The 24652-nt window shown below is 39.5% G+C and overlaps 1 protein-coding gene across 4 annotated transcripts in view; it reads right to left on the bottom strand.

The window, feature by feature from the left end:
• znf438 (zinc finger protein 438) overlaps window positions 1-17216 on the bottom strand; it is a 70926-nt gene extending 53710 nt beyond the window's left edge. For all 4 annotated transcript variants that reach the window (XM_038272382.1, XM_038272381.1, XM_038272380.1 and 1 more), the window contains exon 1: window positions 17080-17216. The gene's annotated coding sequence lies outside the window, so the exon portion shown is untranslated. The remainder of the gene's footprint in view (window positions 1-17079) is intronic.
• Window positions 17217-24652: the final 7436 nt, after the last annotated feature.

Here is a 24652-nt window from a genome sequence, read left to right as displayed (position 1 = left end):
GATTCACTAGGAATCCCCTTCAACAGCAGCCTCTAGCCCAATCGCCTCTTTAAGGTTTTCCGCTATTTTACGCTGCGGCTGGAAGTAGATGTTAGCGTTTTTAACGTACGTAATCCATACCGCAGACACCAGGAAAATAAAATGGAACATATTTTTCTGGCAAGTTTCTACATTTTAAGTTAATTTAGGCGTTAAGAATCTGTTCCAGAGGAGTGATCATAGTGATCTGCAGCAGCAGCGCTGTGTCCGTCTCCCTGCCAGCTCCTAGATCAGCTTCTCTGGTTAATGTGTCGCGTCGAGTAGCGAAAGTTAAATTTTTCCAACTCCAGCAGCTGCTGCGTTTGCAGCGCGTTCTGAGAAGATGCTCAGAAGCTCATGACACGCTGATTCTTCTTCTCAAATTGCGCTGCAGGACCTTTTGCTGCACCTTAACCATTGAGTTTGCATGGAAACTAGCTGCTTCTGCTGCTTGTGGTCTGAATGAAGCATAAGAATACTTTTATATATCACAGTAGGTTATTTTTTTTACCTATTTTTTATGTTTATTATAGCTTTTTGTATGACATGTGGGACAAGGCTTGGATTTGGAAGATTCGTTTTTTATATATATTTAATTGACAGAAAAAATATTGAAATAAATATCTTATATACCACCATCCACCAACAAAATATCAAAATATGTGTTGGTTCCTTGGGGCCCAGCTTTAATATCCAGGTTAGAAAACATTTATAAACCAGTTGAACCTACATGGTGCTTTAAGATAAACCAAGTAAGGCAGCAACTAAAGATTCATTTGCTAATGATTAATATGTTAATTATTTTTCACATTAATCGATTACAAATCAGAGAGCAAAAGACATCTTAGACTTAGACTAAACTTTATTCATCCCTTGGAGTAAGTCCTTCAGGGAAATTCTGACATCTTAAAAATTTTATATGGACGATGCCATTTAATGGGTTCAGTAGAGAGATCATTAAAGGATAAACAAGGTTTTACATTTTAAATGGAAACGTATTTCATATATTATAATAAGAGCAACTAGTGGTTGATTTTTTTAGTTAATGTATATTTTAGAGTCTCTAAACTCAAAGTATTGATGAACTGTTTTCTAAATTAGTTGACAATTATATACATAATATATAAGTCATGATTAATCCAGTTAATTGTTTAAGATGTATAGAGTGAATTTTGTTCCATTAGGGTTGAAAACAAAGAACGGGTTTTATGAACGCAAATAAAAAAAAGACAATTTACAAATGAAACTGAATAAATTAAAGGTTAATAGTAAATTTGCTAATTTTTTTTTATGTTTATTCTTTCTAATGTATTTTAATTATTTATTTGGATTTTTTTTATTTCTATTTTTTAAATTAATTTTTCACAGCACAATAGTCTTTTTAATAACTATATTATCCGGATCAAAATGTCGGGTGGGCTTTCCTCTGCAGTGAGACACATTTCTATCGGTCTGCATGGATGTTAGCATGCTAACACTTTTATTGGGCTTCAAGTGAAGAGAATGTCATCTGTGAAATGTAATTTGAAAAAAAGTGCTATTTGTAAAAGACAATCTGAAAAAGAAATATTGAAAACATTAAATGTAATAAATAAATCTAAATATTATAAAAATAAAAAAGTTTAAAATGTAGAAATAAACCTGAAAATAAATAATTAGAAAAAAGAAATCTAATAAATGTTACTCTAATTATCCTTTTTTTTTATTATTAAGATTTCAAAATTTCCTTTCCGAAGACCATTTTTTCAACCTTCCATTTAGAAAATTTGGTTTTTTGCTTGCAAAATGAATGGTGCCAAAATTACTCACTTTTTGATTCAATTCAATTCAGTTTATTTCTATAGGTCCAATTCACAACACGTCACTTTACAGATACAGTTCAACCAGATCATTTTCAGATTCAAAGTTTTCTATCTAAGGAAAACCAGTTGATTGCATTGACTCATTGAATCGAATGCAATCCCTCACACTAAGCATGCTTGTAGCGACAGTGGAGAGGAAAAACTCCCTTTTAACAGGAAGAAACAGCAGAACCAGGCTCAATGTGAGCGGCCATCTGCCGAGGCCGACTGCGGTTCAAGGAGACAAAAACAGAGAATAGAAATAAAAAAACTTTTTAAATTTCAAGCCTGTTTTTTTTATTTCCATTAACAAAATGTGCTCTTTGCTTGCAGAAATAAAGGAATGGATGTGGGCTAAAGTAAGGTTCTAGAAGGGGATAGGGGGTCCTTTAAGACTCTTATTGGACTCTGAGAGGAATCATTTTGAATTAAGGGTTTATAAAAACAATTCTCCCAGCTGGTTGACGTTCATGGCAGATGGAGCAGAAAATCACCCAATTTCCGTAAACGGAATGATTCTTTTAACTAGGGATGCACGGTTAGGGATGGGAATCGAAAACCGGTTCCTGTTCAGAACCGGTTCCGTATTTTCCGATTCCATGGCATCGTTTGGCAGCTGGCTGAACGATTCTTTTTTCAATTCCCGCAGCTGGCTCTGGGGAGCACGACTTACGTCACGTTTGTTTTTACGTAAGTTACGCAAGTTACGCAAGTTGGAAGAACTATTCGAGGAGGAAGACAACGAGCTGCGGTCACTTTGTGAATCAAAGCCCCGTCTTTCCTTAGCCCAGAGGGTAGATCAGCAAATCCAGCTCTGTAAAAGCTTGCCCTCCATCCCCTGCAGGGATAGCGCCACACTGTGGTGGTGGAACAAGCAAGATACGCTGCCCTTGCTATCTGGACTGGCTGAAAACTACCTCTGTGTGCAGGCTTCCTCCACCCCATCTGAGAGGGTGTTCTCCACGGCTGGAGACACCATAAGCCCTGAAAGATCCCGTATCCTTCCAGAAAAAGCAGATATGCTCATCTTTCTGCAAAAGAACTGTTAAATTTCCCTACTACTGTTTTATAATTAGTATTTTTTGTTATTTAAAATAGGTTATTATCCCATCATTGTTGGTTATTAAGTTTGTTCTTGTAATTATTTTTCATTTAAACACAGATGTTACTCCAGTTTCACATTTCCTGTGGACATCTTGATCTTGTTGAGTTTGTAAGATTGTGCAATAGTTAAGTAAACAAAGTTGATGCTGATAATCAAACAGTTTGTTCTCCTTTTTTCCCCAAATTGGAATCGAAAAAAGAATCAATAAAGAATCGAATCGTTTCATAGAATCGAAAAGGGAATCGGAATCGTGAAAATCTTTTCAATTCCCAACCCTATGCACGATATTGGGATTTTGGCCGATATGCCGATATTTTAAAACTCATGTAGCCGATAACCATTATCGATACTGATGTTAAAGCTAAACAAAAATAAGTAGTCATTGAAAATAGCAGTTCTGTTATCCATTTCTGACACTTTGAAAAATAATATACTCAAATATATTTTCATATGTTGATATCAAATTGATTTTCAAAAACGCGGTATCGATCTTTTTTACTTTCAAAATCTCGTGAAATTTCATCGTTCTGTTACAAACTCTCGTGATATTTTGCAAAGTCTTGTGAGATTTTGTTATTAAAATAGATTGATACCGCGTCAATATATCAACATATAAAAATATGGCAACATTTCATGAATTTTCGCGGGATTTCGTAGCATAACGATGACATATAGCAATATTTCATTAGTAAAAGAGATTGATATGGTGTTTTTAAATGGCAATATATCAGCATATGAAGATATTGGGAAATTTTAATGCATCAATATTTTTTCCCTCGTCTTTAGAAGTTTTTAAGTCTGTAAAAAAAAGTTTTTGAAGAAGAAGAAGTAGTATTTTATTATTTTTTTTAGACTTTAGAAACTCAGAAGCTGATCAAATATCGGGTTAAATATCGGTGGGGTGGCCGATGTCCGATATTCAGTTTTAAGGCCGATACCGATAGGGGGCCGATTATATCGCGCATCCCTACTTTTAACCCTTCAAAGCCCGATCCAAGAATAAAACAAAACACAAAAATTACTTTTTTTTTGTTTGAATTCCTTATTTGCCCTTTAAACGAAATATGCAAAAAGAAAAAACAGAAATACATTTTTGATCTTAGTAATTTATTACTATGCGATAAGTCAAGATTATTTTTTGTGTAGTCTTCTACTGGCTGTTGTAAGGTATATCTGATTGTGTACAATAGGATTTTGAGCAAAGTTTTTACCATTAAATTATGCAAAAGGTGTCAGACGCAAAACATTTCAGAAACCGTTTGTATCAAATATGATACATTTGGCATTAAAGTGTTCAAATGTGTAAAATCCCTGTTTTGCCACCTTGCTCCTTCTTTTAAATGCCCCATACTTGTTCACACTACACAGATAACTGAAGCAAAGCATATGAATGATTCAACTTTGATTCCCCATTTGAGAGTAAATAAAAACTATGTCCTCTAAGCAAAGATTTGAATCTTAATTGCTTCCTTAATTAGCTGTATTCGCAGGGAGAAGTCAGACTCCAACATAAGACCCTCCGTCTTCCTGAGGGGGCTCCTAACGAACACGTACATCCTCACCTTCGATTTCTAAAACAAATGCCAATTCTGTCCCTTTGTTATATACATTAAACTTCCTCTTTGCTGACTTGAAAAGACTTTGAAAGGTGCAATTTTTCTTTTCTCCCCACTTTAAACGTCAGCAAACCCCAAAGAGCTCCAACCTCCTAATTCTCCCGACCGCATTAAACAAAGCAGATCTCTACCTACACCTTCTCTTTCCCCCCCCCTCCCGCTATCAACACATTTCTCAGATTTATGTTTATCGTTTTCCAATGAAAGAAGGACAGCCGGCGCAACATCCTGCACGCTCCGCTCGCCGTGTAATAAATACGGCTCCCTTCGCTTCGGGTGCCCTAACTTGGAGGATCGATGGGGCATTTAGCTAATCAGAGAGGAGAGTAGAAAGAAGAAGAGGGGACCGTCATAAGGCAGCCCGCTTCCTGTTTGTTGGTGAGACCTGGTCGAAGTTACCGCCCGTCAAATGGGATTGAGCTTTTGTTCTCACTGCGTCGATTACAAACCAGTAGTAGTAGGCGTTTTGGCAGACATGCTGCCTCATGAACAGCGAGCTGCATAAAAGGAAGGGTCCAGATGAAGCAGCTGCTTGCCATTACTCTACACCAATCCCCCCCAGTCCTAGCAGGAAATAGGCTATCATGCCGGACTCTTGCTATCTGTGCACTGAAAACCAGCCAAATAATGGATTACAAGTATGTAGCATTAACCTTTAATCTCTGGACGGCTCAGGCCAAGGTGAGTCAGTCTGTGCATGAAGCCAAGCCAGGACCTGACAACATTAAGAGCAAATAAAGAAAAATATCCCACTAAAGATGCAAAGTGCCTTACAGGGATGTAAAAAAGCAACAATTTAGACGTCTCTTGTGGACTGTAGAGGTTTTAGAAAGATCTACAATGTGGCTGCAGAGCCAGGTCGCTCTGCGAGTGGGAAAAGAAAGAAAAAACAATCCTCTTCTGGATCATCCATTGGTTTAATGGTCTAGATGTGTTTTTTAGGCCCCTGACCAAAGTTACACCCCGATCCAACTCGGTAGGTAGACAAAATACTACAGTGCCTGTGGGTTTTTTTTTTGTTGGTTTTTTTGCAAAACTACGATCTAAAAAGTGTCCAAAAAGAGGGTGTTTGCTAACGTGTTCTGCTCCTGAGACGGTGAGTCTATGTTTCGTAATCTGTCAGGAAAAAAAGACTTGAAGTTAAGCCTGGTTTATGCTCAGAAACCAAGTCGTCTGCGTGTGTCGCAGTTAACGGACCGTATTTTCGCGACTATAAGGCGCATATAAATGTTTTTTTTTTCCCTGAAAATGTGCGCCGCCCTATGTGTGTTGTTACTGCAGACGTTGTTGAGACCGCCATGAGAACGTTAAAGGGGGAAGTGTGGCCGTGGATGGACAGAAACTGCCGCCTATGGTGATTTTTAAGAGAAAGACTTTGCCTAAAGAGACTTTTCCAGCTGGAGTCGTTATTAAGGCAAATGAAAAGGGCTGGATGGATGAGGAGATGATGAAAGCGTGGCTAAGGGAGGTGTATGTGAGGAGACCAGGTGGTTTTTTTCCATGCATCACCATCGCTGTTAATCTGTGACTCCATGCGTGCCCATCTCACAGCCGATGTGAAAAACAAGGTGAAACAAATGAACGCTGTGCTCGCTGTTATTCCGGGAGGTCTGACAAAGGAACTTCAACCGCTCGACATCGGTGGGAACCGGCCGTTCAAAGTAAGGCTGCGAGCGGCGTGGGAGCGACGGATGACCGACGGAGACCACGGTTTCACGAAAAGTGGAAGGCAGCGCCGGGCAAGTTACGCCACAGTTTGCGGATGGATTGTTGATGCTCGGGCTAACGTGTCTGCTGGCAGCTTTCGCAAAAGCCGGCATCATTTCCGAGGAGCCGCACGGCACGGAAAGTGACTCTGACAGCGAAGAAGGGGAAACTGGCATGTCTGATTTAGCGCAGCTGTTTAATTCAGAAACAGAGGATGATGACTTTGATGGGTTTGATTAATACTTTGAAATAAATACGTTAATAAAGCACAATCATACTCAGTTTTGCTCCCGCTCCATTTTTAAATACGCAGTAGAGGTATTTATACGGTAGATATGGCTCCCCCCCTTCCGCAGACACTCTGGTGCAAAATTGTAGGAGATCGCAGACAGGAGGCCTCTGATTGGTCAAATCTACATCCGCTCTACACTACGCGTATTTCCTGTTTGGTACCTAATGGCAGAAACTCTGGCTGTAGCGCCGTCCACAACGCCTGGCACATCTTGGACACTATCCCAGACACCGTGCAGGACGCTAGTTTGTAGCCCTGTGCGACGGTCTGTTGGTTTGCATCCGAAACACGCAGCGCCACGGACAGTCTTTTAGGAACGCTCACGGGTGAACTGTGTCGTCCGGTGTTGGATGAAGTGTCGTAGATTGCGAACAAGCTTGTCAAACTGACACACGGACAAGAGCAATCCTAGTAAGTTCTTGATTGTCCCTCTTGTGTTCTGGCGTGGAATAACAGCGCAGACCACGCTTCAAAATTGAACATAAATCAAAAATATCTGCGTCGTACCTGCGAAAAGCTCACTGCGACACGCTGCTCAAGGAGTGTAACCAGCGCTTTGGTACCTGAGGATTGACTTTAGGGCTGCAACGATTCCATTCAGGAAAATGACCTACCATGAAGATTAGCTTAATGTAACGTTGGAAGCAGTTAGCTACCACTAAATGATAGCCTACCAAAGCGCGGTTATCAACAACGAAGGTAGCTAGCAATGGGCAAAAGAAGAACAGATAGGGAGAGTTTTGAGGGTCACTTTAAGAAAAAAAGAGGAGTGCAATAAGACGGCTAGCAATTTACTTATTTGTAGTGTTGCGCCGATGCCATTTTTCGGCCCCGATACCGATACCCAATACCTGGCTGTGCAGTATCGGCCGATACCGATACCATAATAATGTAAAATAATTGCCATCATGGCTTTGTCAAGCTGCTGCCTACCTTTGTGAAGCAGGAAAAAGTCTAATACAAAGTGAATCCAGTACTACAGTGAATCCAGTAAACTTTTTAATAAAAAGTTCTACTGGATAATAAAAATAAAAAGTTTTTATTGCCCACATGGAATGGGTGACAATAGTTGAATAAACTTATGGCTCTCAAAATGGTATTGGTGCCCTATTTGTTGGTACTCGCCGATACCGATACCACCAGTTTAGGGCAGTATCGGGGCCCCGTCCGATACTGGTATCAGTGCAACACTACTTATTTCACAGCTACTTATTTCATTGTATTTACTTAACCTGCTTTTAAAGCTCAATTACAATCAGATTTTTTAGGGAAAATGCAAGAAATTTTCTTCATAATACATCTTTCTAAGAAATGAATCCGATCTTGGATCAGCAATTGGAAGTATTCCGTCCAAAGTTGCCTCTGGGCCTAATGAAATCTCTCCGTATGTGCAACAGTAAACAAGCTGTCAGTTCTGTTATTCTATCAGCCACAGGCCCACTTGGCCCCCGGGCTCCGGAGCCCAAATGTCCCTCTGAAACAGCTCAGTTTCTCTGGCCCCGACTGTTTCATTTCTCTTTAACAAAGATGAGTTCCATACAAGCCTCTCCTTCCATTAGGATTAGCGTTGCCTGAGCGGACCTTCCTGTGCGGAGAAACGCCACTTTGCCTCAGATTGGGTGGCTGTATGTCAAACAGGAATAAATGAGTGGAGCTGAAGGCTCAGAGTGGAAGCTAAGAAAACAACAGGTACAGGAACACCAGGCTGCTGTTGTCTTTGGTGATGACCAGGAATTAGTCATACAGGAATCCAAAACCTCATTTAACGTAGCCAGTAAGTGACGCATCCAAATCGGGGTGAAATTTCTGCAGAGTCATGCTTTGCCTGAGCCAACAGAACTGTGCTCTCCACATTTGGAGTCCGGGGATGAAACGGGGCCTCGCATCACTCACTTTTATGGAAACGGGGCAGCGGGAGGTTTAACACGACGTTCAACTCGTCAAAGAACCGACGTTACATAACCATAAAACCCAGAGGCCCACAAATCAGCAGCTGGATGTCGCTTGCAGCCATGCCAACCGTTTTAAGTTTTTATTTAGGGGCAGAAGAGGAACAGAAACGCGTCAAAAAACAGAATTTTGTATTTGTCGGTCCAGAGTCCTGGTTTTTACCTCAATCCCTTAGAAAATTGAAAACACCGCCCTGAAATGCCTCTGCCTAACGCTTGACATTATTTTCCAAAGAGCTGTGCCACGGCTGGAGGGGCTCCACTGACCAGGGGCGTCTGTGGTTGGGCTCAGCCAGTCTGCAGGTTCTGAGAGGCGAGGGAGCGAGCAGGCTCCACTCCGCCCGACACGGAGCACCCTCACCGGGGGAACGACTGAGTAATGGCAGGGTAACCCGATCCAGAGAGTGGGAGCAACGCTGACGCCTAAATCATAGCTGTGGGATAGAAGGAGGGGAGACGCAAATGTGTCTGGAGGAGAAGGTGGAGGAGAACGAGGAGACAGTGGGCAAAGCAGCCAAACGACAGAGGGAGGGGGTGAAAGTCAACACCTCTCTTCTTCTTTTTCCGTGCACGCGCCGCCATGTGTGAGGCAGGAGTGGGAGGAGCCTCAGTGGAACTTGGGTTTCAAAATCACTAACCCCACTCAGACGGCATAAATACCCACAGCCCCAAAATTACTCTGAGTTTCCCTCATGTCAGCAGCTAATTGGAAACAACAAACACCTGTATCGCCAGAACAGTATCACCCTGCAACTCATCACTTCTAGGGCAAAGACTTTATTTTGCTTGGTTTTTTTTTTGTTTTGTTGTTGTTGTTTTTCCTTTAAGGCTTTGCTAATCCCAAAAAGCTAAATAAGTCCATGTCTAGAAGCATCTCTAGAAACATCGTGAAACATTTGTGCGTCCCCCCGAACCCTAACCTGACTTCAAAGCTGCCCACATAGACAAAACAAATCCCAACAGAAGGTCATATTCTCATTTGTACGGAAGAGGATTAGGGCCACTGGGAAAAAAAAAAAAAAAGTTAACTGATTTTTTAATTTTATTTTAGTTTAACATGGGAAAAAAGTCAGAATTCTGACTTTTTTCTCAGAATTCTGACTTTAATCTCAGGATTCTGACTTTAATCTATCTCAGGATTCTGACTTTAATCTATCTCAGAATTCTGACTTTAATCTATCTCAGAATTCTGACTTTAATCTATCTCAGGATTCTGACTTTAATCTATCTCAGGATTCTGACTTTAATCTATCTCAGGATTCTGACTTTAATCTATCTCAGGATTCTGACTTTAATCTATCTCAGGATTCTGACTTTAATCTATCTCAGGATTCTGACTTTAATCTCAGGATTCTGACTTTAATCTCAGGATTCTGACTTTAATCTATCTCAGGATTCTGACTTTAATCTATCTCAGGATTCTGACTTTAATCTATCTCAGGATTCTGACTTTAATCTATCTCAGGATTCTGACTTTAATCTATCTCAGGATTCTGACTTTAATCTATCTCAGGATTCTGACTTTAATCTATCTCAGGATTCTGACTTTAATCTATCTCAGGATTCTGACTTTAATCTATCTCAGGATTCTGACTTTAATCTCAGGATTCTGACTTTGATCTCAGGATTCTGACTTTAATCTATCTCAGAATTTTGACTTTAATCTATCTCAGGATTGTGACTTTAATCTCAGGATTCTGACTTTAATCTATCTCAGGATTCTGACTTTAATCTCAGGATTCTGACTTTAATCTATCTCAGGATTCTGACTTTAATCTATCTCAGGATTCTGACTTTAATCTCAGGATTGTGACTTTAATCTCAGGATTGTGACTTTAATCTCAGGATTCTGACTTTAATCTCAGGATTCTGACTTTTTTCACAGGATTCTGACTTTTTTCTCAGAATTCTGACTTTTTTCACAGGATTCTGACTTTAATCTATCTCAGAATTCATTCTGACTTTAATCTCAGAATTCTGACTTTAATCTATCTCAGAATTCTGACTTTAATCTCAGGATTCTGACTTTAATCTCAGGATTCTGACTTTAATCTCAGGATTCTGACTTTAATCTCAGGATTCCGACTTTAATCTCAGTATTCTGACTTTAATTTTAGAATTCTGACTTTAATCTCAGGATTCTGACTTTAATCTCAGGATTCTGACTTTAATCTCCGGATTCTGACGTTTTTATTGTCAGAATTCAGTCAGAATTCTGAGATTAAAGTCAGAATTCTGACTTTTTTGCCCATGCTAAACTGAAATAAAATTTAAAAATCAGTTAACTTTTTTTTTCCACTGGCCCTAATCCTCTTCCGTACATATGTACCCTTACAAGAAAAAAAAAAAAAAAGTGTATGAAAAGGGGTATTAATGAGCTCCATTTAATTTTGGGGTGAAATGATTGAAGTAGCCTCATTAATGAAGCCCAGCATTAGAAAAAAAATCGAAATCTAGATAAGTCACATTTTATCAAAATAAGTTAATTTTTTCTTGAATTGAGGAGGAAAGTGAGACACTTTGCCAGTGGAACAAGACAATTTACATTTAAAATAGGAAAAAACAATTGCTTTGTCTTATTTTCAGTGCATATTATCTAATTTATCTTATTTTAAGTGTAAAAATACTCATTCCATTGGCAGAGTATCTTATTTACATGCTCAAATTAAGGCTAAATACACTTAATCTAAGAAATGTTGACTTATTTCTAGATCGTATTTGCAGTGAGGTCCACTGAAACTGCAAAAACAATCTTTGCTCAGTTTTCCTGTTGAACTTGGAGGTTTTTAATTAAACTGTTTTTGCAGGATTTGTTTATTTTTTTCAGTAAGATTGGAGAAAGTTTATCTTGAGTGATGTACAAAAAACCTTCGACCGCCCTGTCCGAGACAAGAACGAGTAAAAATGTCGCTGTTATGTGCCCCAGGCACATTATGATTTTTGTCCATTTCTTTTCTTCGTTTGCTTATAAACTTTAGTTGAAGGATCCTTTTGTTAATATATTTTAGGATTCTTTTAGTAAATCAATTATGTTAATTTGTGGTGCTGTCGTCCGCCTATAAATAGGCTGGCCTTCAGCACGTTAGCGCGTTCCTTGCGCGTTCCTTTCCAACCTCGTTTGGACGCCACTTCCCACCTGCTTCATTTGCTCCATCGTGCGCGGTGCGCACTTGTCTTGTCGCTGCGGCCGGCAGCGGACGTTCCAGCCTGCCATGTGGTATTTTTGTTAACTTTTTCTTACTTTTTTCTTGAGGTTTTGGCCTGGCGGGACCGGTAGTCCTGTTTTCGATTTTTCTTTCGCTTAGGTTATTTTTTTGCCTTTAGTCCGGTACCAGTAGGGGCTTCGACGGCCCTGTATAGGGTTGGCCCCCTGCTGTACCGTTTTATTCTGTTTGATCGGCCTGCCAGGTCCAACTTTCTGTTGTTACTTTGGGTTTCTTTTTTTATTTTTTTGGGGCACGGGATTTGAGGGCCGTTAACTATTTTTCTCTTCGCAGAACATCTGAAGAAGCCGAATCAAGAACAACTAAAACGGAGAGAATTTAGTAATAAAATATCTTTTTTTGAACCCTCATTTTTGTCTCGTGTCCTCAAATATGTTGTGTCCTTGGTGGACGTAACATATTTTTGGGGGCTTGTCAAAACAAAGTTTGCCTTTTAGAGACAGGTCGTGTCCTACGGTTGGTTCTTGTTTGTTGGCGGTTGTGCTGGGTTTGTGTGTGTTTTTGCGCAGCTGACGCGCGTTGCGCTGATTAATTAGAGCATTCGGTTCTGGTGGTGCTGTAGCTTTCATTTGTGCAGAGGTGTTCCTGATTTGGTGTGGCTTGATTCCAGGGGTAGACATGGAGTTTGACCTGGATGAGTTTGTTCGAGGGCCCACATTGGACACTTTGCATAAATGCACAAAGGATCTGTTGCTGAACGTGCGCCCGCTCTGCATAACTATCAGTTGTGTTTCCAGTGAACGAGATGACGCAGGTGTCGGGGCAGCTGCAGATGCACGGGAAGCCGAGCATATTGAGGTTATTGTGGATTGGACGATTTGGCTCTGGTGTTTTTTGTGGCTTTGTATGTGTGCTTGACAGTTTGTGTGGCTAGATTCCAGGGGTGGACATGGAGTCTGACCTGGATGAGTTTGCTCGAGAGCCTACATTGGATGGAGTGTTCCTGTTTAGTGTGGCTAGATTCCAGGGGTGGACATGGAGTCTGACCTGGATGAGTTTGCTCGAGAGCCTACATTGGATGGAGTGTTCCTGTTTAGTGTGGCTAGATTCCAGGGGTGGACATGGAGTCTGACCTGGATGAGTGCTCGAGGAGCCACATTAGATGTCTTTAGTGAGTGCACGAAGGATATTTTTCCTGCTGCAGTTTTAGCACAGAGTCTTGATGAATCGCCGAATAAAACCTCACTTGCAGCTGATCCGTGTCGTTTAGAGGAACTTCAGATCGAATTAGGACAGCTGGCTTTGATGGAAAAGGAGCTGTTTTTGGAAGAACGCAGACTGGAGTTGGTGGATCGGCTGTGTTTGCGCGCTCGGTGGCATTGAGAGCGCATTAGATCATGTCTTGGATGTGAAAGCTATGTGACGCGTTTTTATTGTAGGAAGAGGGGACAACGTAGTGGCAGACGCACTCTCCTGACTCTAGTCCCGCTTTCCTTTTAACGTGTTTTTATTATGTGAAGATAAGACAATGTAGTGGCCGACACACACTCACGACTGTAGTCCCGCTTTCCTTTTTTTTTTCTCTGAATGGGTTGAGCTTTGCTTCGGACCCCATTCAGAGTCTTTGGGTGGGGGTGTTATGTGCCCCAGGCACATTATGATTTTTGTCCATTTCTTTTCTTCGTTTGCTTATAAACTTTAGTTGAAGGATCCTTTTGTTAATATATTTTAGGATTCTTTTAGTAAATCAATTATGTTAATTTGTGGTGCTGTCGTCCGCCTATAAATAGGCTGGCCTTCAGCACGTTAGCGCGTTCCTTGCGCGTTCCTTTCCAACCTCGTTTGGACGCCACTTCCCACCTGCTTCATTTGCTCCACCGTGCGCGGTGCGCACTTGTCTTGTCGCTGCGGCCTGCAGCGGACGTTCCAGCCTGCCATGTGGTATTTTTGTTAACTTTTTCTTACTTTTTTCTTGAGGTTTTGGCCTGGCGGGACCGGTAGTCCTGTTTTCGATTTTTCTTTCGCTTAGGTTATTTTTTGCCTTTAGTCCGGTACCAGTAGGGGCTTCGACGGCCCTGTATAGGGTTGGCCCCCTGCTGTACCGTTTTATTCTGTTTGATCGGCCTGCCAGTTCCAACTTTCTGTTGTTACTTTGGGTTTCTTTTTTTATTTTTTTGGGGCACGGGATTTGAGGGCCGTTAACAATTTTTCTCTTCGCAGAACATCTGAAGAAGCCGAATCAAGAACAACTAAAACGGAGAGAATTTAGTAATAAAATATCTTTTTTTGAACCCTCATTTTTGTCTCGTGTCCTCAAATATGTTGTGTCCTTGGTGGGCGTAACAGTCGCCGATACAAGAAGAGACCGAGACTGATCTCAGGGTGCTCTTGATGCTTAAAGTTATACTATTTTTTTCTATTTTCTATTGTCAATTTCTTGACAAAATTGCAGTTATTTATGTACGGTGTATTTTTAAACTAATTAATGTCACTGTGTGTTTGTTTGTACAGATCATTAAAACAAATCCCTGGTATGTGTGAAACACCACTTGGCAGTAAAGCTTTTTTTCTGATTTCTTTAATCAACATCCCTTCTGTTCTAAGTAAGCAAGGAAGCTTTAGCTGCTGATACAGACCGTTAATACTTTTCACTTTAAAAGAGTTGCAAGGACTTATTGGGACAGACCCAGAGCAACACTGAAGATCGAAAAAGGAAACAAGTTCCACTGACTGCTGCAAGCAAACAGAAAAGCTGCAAAGTTCCTGTTCCAAAATAAACCCCAGAAAGCCCCCGAATGCGAGGTCCTACAACAGGAGCAGGCCCGAAAGAGAAAAAACAACTTCCATTTTTAAAGGCTTTAATCGCTCAGCTGGTGCTTTACAGGGAAACACTCAGAGTTCCCCGAAACTGACGGGTGGAATCCGTCGTTAGCAGGTCCGAGGTCACGGTTCCTGCTCTGCAGCCAATCAGTGAGCAGTTTGGGAGGTGAGGGAGGTCTCTTCATCTCATTTAGAAACTATAACACTTTATTTTATCTGCAACTTATAAACAGAGTAATTCTGCCCTCTTCAATGCTGCATCATAAACCTCATACGAATGCTTAGCAAGAGGAACGATGCTGCAGCTCGGCAGGATAATATAATAACACACCTTGGCTACTCAGAGCGTTCAGCTCCTGTAAAAGTCCATCATTAGGCTCCACATGTATCTTTTATTAACTTTTCTTAGAAACGAGCGCGGTAAGACCCACAATTCAGCAGAGAAAGAAACCTTCAGCCGACTATTATAGAACCACATCCTCCTGTTTCCATCCACAATATGTTCCACATTTATTATTCAAGCTGGAGATGCATTTTCCTTGTTCCTCGCTCAGTCGCTCTTGAATTCTTTGGGCAGCACATCACTTAAATTCATATGAAGCTTAAACAAAAAAAAGGGCTAAATTGGCTTTTCAGGTTTCACTTTGTCCAAGTGATTCAGGTTATCTTCCAAAATTTCTGATTACTTTAGCTGCTGTAGACACGTTTTTCCTTTAAGGACAAGAGCAACATGGAAGCTGCCTGCTGTGGAGACGGTGTTTCTGAGATCGGCCAAAGATCGACTTTATGCTGCAGCCAAAGACAAAGAGGAGAGCAACTCAAGAACAGGAAATCCTGAGGAATCTTGATGAGTCAAACTTTAGAAAACAAACCTTTCATCTTGGGGTGAAATAATTAATTTGATTAATGGTGATTGATTATTGAAATAATCGTCAACTAATTTAGTATTCGATTAATCATTAACTGAAGAGTAGAGACTTTAAAACATAACTTTAAATAAAAGAGTGACTCAACTTGAGCAGCAATTATATTAAAATTGTTTAAAAAAATATGTAAACATTTTGCACTGTCAGTATGCTGAATATGGAACTCTTCAAGTGGAAAAGTTTTGGTTTCACCTAGTTTAATTTAGTAAAACATCTTCTTTAAGGAACCTTTTGCTATCCAATTATTAATCGATTAATCATAAGAACTATCAACAGATTAGTAAATTTAATCATTAGTTGCAGCTCTAGTTTCATCACAGTTAAAGCTGTGTATTTTTAGGATATGTATGTTTATCTAGTGACTGAGATTTGTTCTACATTAGTGTTTAAAATGTTCAGAATTCTAAGATTAAAGTCAGAATTCTGAGATTAAAGTCAGAATTCTGAGGGAAAAAAGTCTAAATTATTGGATTAAAGTCAGAATTCTAAGATTAAAGTCAGAATTCTGAGATTAAAGTCAGAATTCTGAGATTAAAGTCAAAATTCGGAGATTAAAGTCAGAATTCTAAGATTAAAGTCAGAATTCTGAGATTAAAGTCAAAATTTGGAGATTAAAGTCAGAATTCTAAGATTAAAGTCAGAATCCGGAGATTTAAGTCAGAATTGTATATGAGTCAGTATAATTGTAATGAGTCAGAATTGTTTCATATTATATTGAAATTCTGAGATTAAAGTCAGAATTCTGAGGGAAAAAAGTCTAAATTATTGGATTAAAGTCAGAATTCTAAGATTAAAGTCAGAATTCTGAGATTAAAGTCAGAATTCTGAGGGAAAAAAGTCTAAATTATTGGATTAAAGTCAGAATTCTAAGATTAAAGTCAGAATTCTGAGATTAAAGTCAGAATTCTAAGATTAAAGTCAGAATTCTGAGATTAAAGTCAAAATTCGGAGATTAAAGTCAGAATTCTAAGATTAAAGTCAGAATTCTGAGATTAAAGTCAAAATTTGGAGATTAAAGTCAGAATTCTAAGATTAAAGTCAGAATTCTGAGTTTAAAGTCAGAATTGTATATGAGTCAGTATAATTGTAGTGAGTCAGAATTGTCTCATATTATACTGAAATAAAATGTATAAAGCAGTTAACTTTTTTCTTTTTTTCCAGTTGCCCTAATCCTCTTCCGTAGTTGTACAGATGGCTGCAGCAGAGTGAAAAGTGACGTCAGTAGAAGCCCCTCCCACATTCAGCGGCTGACAGACAGGAGTCAAAGCAAAGGCTGCTAATAATCAGCTGTGTCTGAGCAGCAGGATGTTTACCTGCGCTGCTCAGCTGCAGGGTCAGTTATCCTCAGGCCTGCTTTCCATCAGCTACACCTCCCGTTCCTCAGCTAACTTACAGCTTCTCTACTCATCTGTTGTTGCTAATGTGATCTGCTACAAAAACATCCGCGCTAAGCGAGCTGCTGCGGGTTTCGGTCGGTCCTTTTTGCTTAAAATACGAAGCAAACACAGAGAATATTCCTGAAGGCTTCCTACAGGCTGTCGTCTAACAGCCTGCAAACCGAGCAGCGCTTGCTCTGGTTTTCTCCGCTCTATGAGCCGCTCAGCGGGTGAAAACATGGTAGGGACTGTAGATGTGTCTCACCTGGGTCCCCGGTCACCGAGAGGGAGCGTCTTCAAAGCGCAGAGCCGCTCATTTCCCCTGAATTTTTGGAAAAAACTGCGATCCTCATAACTGTTTCTCAGCGGCCATCTTGAACCAAACCGTGAACTTGATCCGGCGGGTGTCACTCATTCAACAATTTATTATAACATCGGATCTAACATAACTTTAACGGATTAATTGGTTAAATTTAAACAAGTTAAAGTTATATTGTAACCTCTTCAGTCATGTTTTGATATTCGGATCGCTAAAAGGATAACTTTTATTAGTTGTGTTAAGAAAGCATCCCCCCCGGTTGGTCTGAAATGGTGCGGTCCATGACATTCCTTAGAGCCACTCTGCTGTGTTGGTTGAAAGCAGCCAATCAGGAGGCCCGTAGTAACCTGCGAGAGCATAAAACAGCTGGAGCTGTGGAGCAGCTGATGAAGCACACACACACACCATCACAGCAGCGTTCACATCCAGCAACAGAACACTCATTTAAAAACTTAGAAACATAACACAACTTCTCAAGCAATACTGTATATACCTTGATATACTACTAAATATATTGTTTATTCTTAATGCACCTTTTTCCTCCTTGTTTGTGCCATCTTTAATTGCTATGCCAATATGTGACAAGTGAATTTTTCCGCTGTGAGAAGCTAATCTAATCTAAACTTCATTTTTTTTCCTGTTTTGTCACATTTTGTAGTTTTTTATCCTTTTATTTTACAATTTTGTACACTTTTTTATTTCATTTTTTAATTTCTATTTTTCAGTTTTGAGTTTTATACGGAGGAGGATTATGGCTACTAAAAAAAATAAAATAGATTAACTGATTTTTAAATTTTATTTCAGTATAATATGACCAAAAAAAGTCAGAATTCTGAGTTTAATCTCAGAATTCTGACTTTAATCTAAGAATTCCGACCTTTTTGTCAGAATTCTGACATTTTTCTCAGAATTCCGACCTTTTTCTCAGAATTCTGACTTCAGTCTAAGAATTCCGACCTTTTTTCTCAGAAGTCTGACTTCAGTCTAAGAATTCTGGCCTTTTTCTCAGAAGTCTGACTTCAGTCTAAGAATTCCGACCTTTTTCTCAGAATTCTGACTTCAGTCTAAGAATTCCAACCTTTTTCTCAGAATTCTGACTTCAGTCTAAGAATTCCGACCTTTTTCTCAGAATTCTGACTTCAGTCTAAGAATTCCAACCTTTTTCTCAGAATTCTGACTTCAGTCTAAGAATTCCGACCTTTTTCTCAGAATTCTGACTTCAGTCTAAGAATTCCGACCTTTTTCTCAGAATTCTGACTTCCGTCTAAGAATTCCGACCTTTTTCTCAGAATTCTGACTTCAGTCTAAGAATTCCGACCTTTTTATCAGAATTCTGACTTCAGTCTAAGAATTCCGACCTTTTTCTCAGAATTCTGACTTCCGTCTAAGAATTCCGACCTTTTTCTCAGAATTGTGAATTTAATCTCAGAAGGTGTGTCTGTTTTATAGACTAGCTCTCTTGTTTTAATGACCTCCTGCTCTTCCATTAATGAAATAGCATCACCGGGGACCCTTCAGGCACGTAAAAAGTCACCTAATTTCGTCATTTTCCACCAACTTGTTATTGTCCTGCCCAAAAAAACTCACATATTTGTCACTGAAGCTGACATTAAAATCCAACATCCTGAGATTAGAGTCTGAATTCTGAGAAAAAAAGTCGGAATTCTGAGAAAAACTGTTCCATAGTTTTACGACTTGTACTCTTTTCAGATTGCATTTTGCAACCCTTTATCATTGTCATTTTATAATTTTCTCCCTTTTATCTCCTCTTTCTTTTATCTTTTATCTTTTTCCCTGTTTTTCCTTTCCTGTTCTACTTTCCCATTACAGTGTCCATAAAATCAGTATTACTCCCTGCATACGTAAATTATAATAAAGCTATTTATATGCATAAATCAAGCAGAACACTATGGCAATAGCTGTACTGCTCCACTTGGGAAGGCACAAACTTTTGGGCTCTTTTTTTTTTGGGTCACATCGCCAGACAGGACACCGTTTAAAAAAAAAAGGATTGCATTTTGTAGATCACATTTCATTCATTTCAACCCTAATACAAACACTTGCCCATTGATAGAATGTAGCTAAGTGCAGGGGCGCTGCCAGGAATTTGGAGCCCCATTGATACTCCCCCACCACCCCACCTACACACACACACACACACACACACAATAAAAATATGCAAGCTTTAAAACTGCAAAACTGCTATCAATAACATTTACTTTTTAAATGGGAATTTTATTTAAAAATTTCTACAAAGGCAAATTATCTGAACATGAAAAACTTAAAGATACATTAAATTTAAACTGCATAAACTGATCGATAAAAGATTTTTTTTTTTACTGCTGGATTTTCTTTTAATATTTAAAGTATCTATTGCGACATATCTTTTCTTCTTCTTTTGGGCCCCACCTAAACCAAGGGCCCTTAGAATCCTCCTAAGTTTTCCGTCCAATACGGCGCCCCCTGGCTAAGTGTACGGAGACCCATAGAAACGCGTCTTTGCTTCTCATTACAGAGGACAGAACGCCCCCAGAAACGAATAAAACACAGTTTGAAGACTGAAATTTGTAAACTCCATATAAAAAAGAGGGGGAAAAAAGAATAAAAAATATAAAATAGCTAAAAAAAATGTGAAAATTTGTTTTTTTAGAAATACTTAAATGATTAAATGAAATATGAGAAAGTGCCAAATTTCATTAAACGTTTTTTTTTTTAAGTTTAATATCTTGATTGTATTTATGTTTTCATGATTAAATCTACGGATGCATCACCATAAAGCTGTTTTGAACATTTACTAAGCTGTGGTAATCTGTTAAAAAAGACAAAATAGATGGATTATTTCCCTAATTACATGTAAAGAATAAAGAGTAGCATTTAAGAGTTTCAGTGATTGGGCACCATTATGTCCTCGCCTGCTAATATATTTCCATATCTGGTTGGTTTTTGTTTCCGTTTCCATGATACAGCAAGGAACAAAGATTAATGATTTTTTCTGTTGTTTTTTTTTCACCAGGTCTCTACTTAAACTAGATCTAGGATAATACTACAGAAGTAAGCTGGCTCTCAGTAAGCTGCTTTTCAGCCTCAAACATCCAGACAATTGCTTCCAATTTGATTGTTGTCACATGTTGAATGTAGGCTTAGAGTGTAGTGTAGCTACAGTGGGTCTCTATATTGGAAGCTAGTGGCTGGTAGCCTTTGTCAGGAGTTAATAACAGTTAAACATGGCGTGGGCCGCTGACACATTGCTACACAACGAGACATTACCTCAGAACTTCAAACACCAAGTAATGAAATATACGGCATTCATATTTTGACTCCAATCTTACATTGAAAACTGTGTTCAATTATTTTCTTCTTTCTTCCTGTGTTTCGCCATGGTTACCCTCATTGTTTATCTTTTTTATATCAACCAGAACGTCTTTGTCAATAAAAACGGGGCAGATGTACGTGAAATCACTGCTTTCATTGCATCCTGACAGTACTTACAGAGCTATACTACAGCCTTATTCTGAATGGTACCAAATTAATCCTCTTTCTTTGAAATTCTACATGTAATACCACCTTATGACAATGCAGGGAAAAAAAAGATTGTTTCGTCCATAGATTGCTGTAAACATAAAACAGAATTTTTTCATATACTGTGCTTGATTCAACTTTGGCAGCAAATCCGGTTTTGTCCAACGAGGACATCTATGCGTCCTTGTCTGGATCTCTGCAGGACAGGGGCCAACAGAGACCGGTGCTCCTGTAGAACTCATCCTGGCCCCTGTGCTAAAGACATTCAGTACAGATCTGATGATTTATGTGTTTTTGTTAAACTGTGCTTGTATGTTTTGTGATGCAAAGGATTGTGGGTAACTTTGTAGCTCCTAGTAGCGGTTAGGAATATCAGAAGGTCCCTATGTAACTGTATTTGTGCTAGAAAGCTTCCTGCCTCCTTACCTTCTTTACTTCCTGCACTGTTAGCATAGCACTAATGATGCTAACATAGCACCAAATCTGGTCTTGGTGCTATGTTAGCATAGCACCAAGACCAGGTCTAGACCACAACCAAGGGAGTCGAGTCCAGGACCAGCATTCCAATTAATCTGAAAGGTCCACATTCCCATGAAAACAACATGATGTTAAACACTCACAGCTGATATAATTTACCATTATTTGTAATACTCATCATCAAAGTCTTTGCTTTTTTAAAGCAAATATTTCATAATGTTATACCTAAATTGTGTTTTTATATACATCATTTTTAATTCCCTTACTAAAGCACCTAATGAAACATAAATAATTATGATTGACTTTCTTGTACCAATAATGACAGATTTTTACAGCATAGAGATAAAATAAATCCACTATTTCTTCAGCACTTAGCCATACTGTACTAGCCTGGGTGCCATTCCGAACTTAGTCCCGCCCATAAGGTTTAAGGTCGGGAAGTTCGGTCTGGCATTGCTCAATAGCAGAGATGGCAAAAGTACTCACTTTCCGTACTTGAGTAAAAGTACAGATACTTGTGTTAAAAAATACTCTGGTAAAAGTGGAAGTACTGATTAAACTTCTTTACTCAAGTAAAAGTAACAAAGTACAGGCTTGTAAATTTACTTAAAGTATAAAAGTAAAAGTAGAAACCACTTTTTTCATGCCGTTGCCTACATTTTAAATGGATGTCTGCCAATAGGACTAGATCTCTGTTGTGTTCATTTTCAATCATCTCGTCGTCCATGCTACTATGCTAACGCCACCGCCACCAAGCTGCAATGATTTGCCGCCAATGAATACCGCCGAATCTGTCGAATTATCTTGTAGTGGTGCGTCAAATGCAACGTAGATTCCCATCCAATTAGATTGAATTTGGTATTGATGACGTGAAAAATAATAATGGTAACTCCATTGAAATGATTCAAAACTAAAGTAACGAGACAATTTTTTTAAATGTAAGGAGTAGAAAGTACAGATATTTGTGTAAAAATGTAAGGAGTAGAAGTAAAAAGTCGCCATAAAAATAAGTAGTAAAGTAAAAATATCAGAAAAATCTACTTGAGTACAGTAACGAAGTAGTTGCACTTCGTTACTTCCCATCTCTGCTCAATAGTAGCGCGAGTATGATCGCCCACTCTCTGGCGATCCAATCAAATTGTCAGGGCGGGCTTTATACGATGATGGACAGATAATCAACAGTAACGTAATCAACCACGTGACCAAAGCGCGCTTGGGTGACAACAACAATGGCTGCCGCTGGAGAGTTGAGGTGAGTAGATTCTGCTATTAGGTCTGTTCTAGAAGATATCGACAGCAAATTAATTTTAAAAGAGGAAAAGAGAAACGTGATCAAGGCTCATCTTCTTATTCTAGGCGTGCAACTGCACGCTTTGATTTTTGTTGACAACAACTATGCGTCGCTTAACATACGTCACGCACTCCGTTGCTCTAATTGGTTGTAGGTCTATCCAGTTGAGTCCAGAGGCATTTTTTTTCCTGGTTTGTTCGAAACACGCCCCATAATCACAGCTCTATGGAGCAGCATCAGACTCATATTCTGACTAGAATTGAGTAGGACTACGTCAGGCTAATACTGTACAAATATGTGATTAAAATAGTACGGTCCTGTCATGATTCTTTCTAAGGCTCGGACACACATGCAATGAAGACACAAAATAAAAGTTCAACGGGTTGTATTGAAGAGTATTTTTGAGTTTGGTGCCGGAAACTGGAAGACGAGGGGAAGACAGACTGTTAGATTCAGGCTCAGTGGGAAATTGGAGTTGTTAATCTTGAAGGAGAGGATTTGTTGCCACTCACGTTTCAAGAGAAGAAGAGACACATAGACTCCAGTCTGTGTGTTGGTCTTCCAGGGTTTGTTTGACTCGGTGGAGGGCGGAACAGGGTTTACCCAGAACTCGGACGGAGTGGAATGATGCAACCGCTGGTTGCAACTCAGTTTTCCTGTGGTACTTGAACGGGTCGTGGTGAAGATGACTTCCTTACTCAGAGAGAGATCTCAGCGTGCTCAAAGGTGGCTGGATCCAAAACCTCCTGTTTGGAATCCGTCGCTCAGTGTAAGACTCAGTTGCGATCTGAAAAGGTCCAGTTTGCAGGAAGGCTTCCTGCCGAAAGGCCAAAAACAAAGTATAGTCTCAAAGAAACAAGCGCTCAGTAAAAACTCAATGAGATCTCAGCTTTGCTAGAGAACTAAAGCTCAGATAGACTCAGGATAAACAAGGCTTGGCTAGAGTACCCCAAACTGGCAAACACTCTGGCGTCGAAGTAGTGGCAACCAGCAGCTTAAGAGCAATCCGGTGATGAGGCAACAGCTTGCGGAAAAACACAAAAGACAAGACAAACAGACATACACAAAAACTGGGACCCTGACAGGTACCACTGAACTAATAACTTAAGTGGTAAAAATAAAAGATATATATAATTTATTTATTCAGACTAAATGCATGCATCTCAAGTAGAACCGAAATAATATTTTTTTACAAATTGAAATATTGGCACTTTTGGCTTTCCATACTTGCTTAGGCCAAATTGTTTCTATTTACAGGCTTCTGCTTGTGTTACAGTCAGACGTTGAGGTTTTACAGCAGGAAATAGAATAAACAGAATAAAATCGAGCGTCAGTCTTGATTCAGACCAGAACCATAAAAATGTGGCCTCCCACAGTCTGAACAATCATTAATGGAAACAGTATGATGATTTTTTTCCCCCCTCGCTTTTTGTTACATTATTTTAAGTCTATATCCTAAAAAAAACTCTGACAAACTCTCTTGTGTTGCTGAATATTGGGGAAAATAAATGCAACCCCTTACAAAATGTGGAGATTATGCAACATAATGAGGTAAAATTCAGATGAAGCAAAAACTTCCTGGATGCGAGCCGTTCTTTGGAAGTCATTTATAGCAATAATTTCAACAATAACTTGTTTTTTTCTGTGCTACTTTAACAGCTAAACACAGTCAACATTTTGCAATGATAGTTGGATCATTTATTTCAATAGAGTCAAGTTCTACAGTAACATACTTGAAAATAAAGCTCATTATATTAGAGCTTTAGCCTAACCTGGCTGCGTGTGTTTGTTTATCCCTGCAGGCTGCTTTGAAAGCCCCCAAATGAAGTCCATGCTAATTGCAACATTGCAAATGTTGGTGAAATCTCTTGTGACACGAATGCCTAACCATTAACACGCACACCTACAGACATGCATGTAAATTGACACACAAACACAGAACCTTTCTGCTGCTGAATTCTTGGTGCAATGAAGCATGCCGTTGTTAGTTTTGCAGTTTGAGTCACCTGGGGCTACACATGTCCTCTTCTGTTAACCGCTGTCACAAGCCGGGGTGTATAGTCTGTGGCAGGTGAGGAGGCCCTCGTTTTTTTGCGTGTGTGACTAAAACAGAAAAAGATGCATTCATCGACACTCTTCTGAGGATTTTTTTGTTTGCTGGCCGTCCCCCGCACCGTGAAACTGAAACCCAGCAGCAGAGAAGTGGAGAAGCGAGTCATTCTCCCGCACAGG

Source organism: Cyprinodon tularosa, unplaced genomic scaffold, assembly GCF_016077235.1.
Source record: "Cyprinodon tularosa strain WSP-4 unplaced genomic scaffold, ASM1607723v1 ctg827, whole genome shotgun sequence".
Lineage (NCBI taxonomy): Eukaryota > Metazoa > Chordata > Actinopteri > Cyprinodontiformes > Cyprinodontidae > Cyprinodon > Cyprinodon tularosa.
The sequence above is the reverse complement of the archived record's forward strand: the minus strand, read 5'-3'. Positions and strand labels throughout refer to the sequence as shown.